This window comes from Sardina pilchardus, chromosome 5 (genome assembly GCF_963854185.1).
Source record: "Sardina pilchardus chromosome 5, fSarPil1.1, whole genome shotgun sequence".
Lineage (NCBI taxonomy): Eukaryota > Metazoa > Chordata > Actinopteri > Clupeiformes > Clupeidae > Sardina > Sardina pilchardus.
The window spans coordinates 1,774,053-1,776,552 of NC_084998.1; the positions used below are offsets into that span (position 1 = coordinate 1,774,053).

The 2,500-nt window shown below is 50.4% G+C and overlaps 1 protein-coding gene across 1 annotated transcript in view; it reads left to right on the forward strand.

Moving 5' to 3' along the window:
- Positions 1-2,500, forward strand: part of gabrr3a (gamma-aminobutyric acid type A receptor subunit rho3a) — a 35,105-nt gene that overhangs the window by 18,994 nt on the left and 13,611 nt on the right. The window lies entirely within an intron of this gene.

Sequence of the window (2,500 nt, forward strand, 5' to 3'; positions counted from 1 at the left end):
CATGCACACACACTCAGGCGAGCGTGCACTCAATCCTACACACACACACACACACACTCACACACACTCACAGACACACACACAAAGTGCTGACATCCTTTAGAGGTCGGCATCCTCTTTTTAAAAGCCAGCATTACGGGGTCAGAGGTTAAACTCACCCGCCATCTGGGAATCCAATCCAAGTGCAGCAGCTTTACAGAGACTGATACACACCGTCTGCACATCTGCATGCTAACGCTATAGTGGCGTGTTGGTATTACTGTAGAAATGCTAGCGCAGATGCTAACGCTATAGTGGCGTGTTGGTATAACTGTAGAAATGCTAGCGCAGATGCTAACGCTATAGTGGCGTGTTGGTATTACTGTAGAAATGCTAGCGCAGATGCTAACGCTATAGTGGCGTGTTGGTATTACTGTAGAAAAGCTAGCGCAGATGCTAACGCTATAGTGGCGTTTTGGTATTACTGTAGAAATGCTAGCGCAGATGCTAACACTATACTGGCGTGTTGGTTTTAGAAATGCTAGAGCAGATGCTAACGCTATAGTGGCGTGCTGGTACTAGAAATGCTAGCACAGATGCTAATGCTATAGTGGCGTGTTGGTACTATATTAGAAATGCTAGCGCAGATGCTAATAGGCGCGTTCAAGTTGGCTGCGCAGCACAAAAACTGCGCAGCACAAGATGCACATGGTTAAAAATCTGTCCACGATGGTCTAGATGGGCGTGTTTTCGACTCGGCAGTCGGTATCACATGGCCTCAACTTATCGCGGGAGCAAGGCGTGGCCAGGCGGCTGCTCCGCAAAAGAGCAGCCGGTCTGGAGGTACTGCGGAGAGCAGCGGAGCCTAGACCCTGCCTTCATGACGTCAGGCCTTTGCCCTAATTGGCTTTTACATCCCTGACGTGTGTGCAGGTGTTTAGATGCCTCCCCATATCCACAAGAGTCCGTGCGGGTCCGTGACTCGTGATTCGTCACATGGTCAAGTCTAGCCAAGTCTACACTACGGGAAGTAGAGAGTGTACAACTTCATAGCAGCGTTTGCATCCCCGCCCCTGCTGCCACCGGCAGCTCTCGTTGCTGCAAAAGGTCATTTGGAGTTGAACTTGAACACGGCTATTGCTATAGTGGCGTGTTGGTATTAGAAATGCTAGCGCAGATGCTAATGCTATAGTGGTGTATTCAGGGCTGTAGTGGTCAAATAAGAGGTGGTTAACTATGGGATTCTGTGATCACAGTGAGGCAGACTGTGCCATGAGGTATTGGATTTTTTAAAAAGGCATTCAGAACATGTTTGATGATGATGGTCAAAGTCAGTGTTTAACAATGCCCGTGGTATTAAATGGCTCCTGGAGTGTTGATGAGTGTACTTATTTTGAATGTGGATAAATACAGTGTGATTTTTGAATGTCAAGTCACAAATGGGTAAATCATGCGTTCACATGCGTTTAGCCTGCACTGCGTCCCTGAGTGTATTGGTAGCATACCTGCACTGCTGCACTGTAGCCCTGAGTGTATTGGTAGCATACCTGCACTGCTGCACTGCGTCCCTGAGTGTATTGGTAGCATACCTGCACTGCTGCACTGTAGCCCTGAGTGTAGGCTATTGGTAGCATACCTGCACTGCTGCACTGTAGCCCTGAGTGTAGGCTATCGGTAGCATACCTGCACTGCTGCACTGTAGCCCTGAGTGTAGGCTATTGGTAGCATACCTGCACTGCTGCACTGCATCCCTGAGTGTAGGCTATTGGTAGCATACCTGCACTGCTGCACAGGTGTTTACTGCATCCCTGAGTGTAGGCTATTGGTAGCGTACCTGCACTGCTGCACTGTAGCCCTGAGTGTAGGCTATTGGTAGCACACCTGCACTGCTGCACTGTAGCCCTGACTGTAGGCTATCGGTAGCATACCTGCACTGCTGCACTGTAGCCCTGAGTGTAGGCTATCGGTAGCATACCTGCACTGCTGCACTGTAGCCCTGAGTGTAGGCTATCGGTAGCATACCTGCACTGCTGCACTGTAGCCCTGAGTGTAGGCTATCGGTAGCATACCTGCACTGCTGCACTGTAGCCCTGAGTGTAGGCTATCGGTAGCATACCTGCACTGCTGCACTGTAGCCCTGAGTGTAGGCTATTGGTAGCATACCTGCACTGCTGCACTGTAGCCCTGAGTGTAGGCTATTGGTAGCATACTGTACCTGCACTGCTGCACTGTAGCCCTGAGTGTAGGCTATTGGTAGCATACCTGCACTGCTGCACTGTAGCCCTGAGTGTAGGCTATTGGTAGCATACCTGCACTGCTGCACTGTAGCCCTGAGTGTATTGGTAGCATACCTGCACTGCTGCACTGTAGCCCTGAGTGTAGGCTATTGGTAGCATACCTGCACTGCTGCACTGTAGCCCTGAGTGTATTGGTAGCATACCTGCACTGCTGCACTGTAGCCCTGAGTGTAGGCTATCGGTAGCATACCTGCACTGCTGCACTGTAGCCCTGAGTGTAGGCT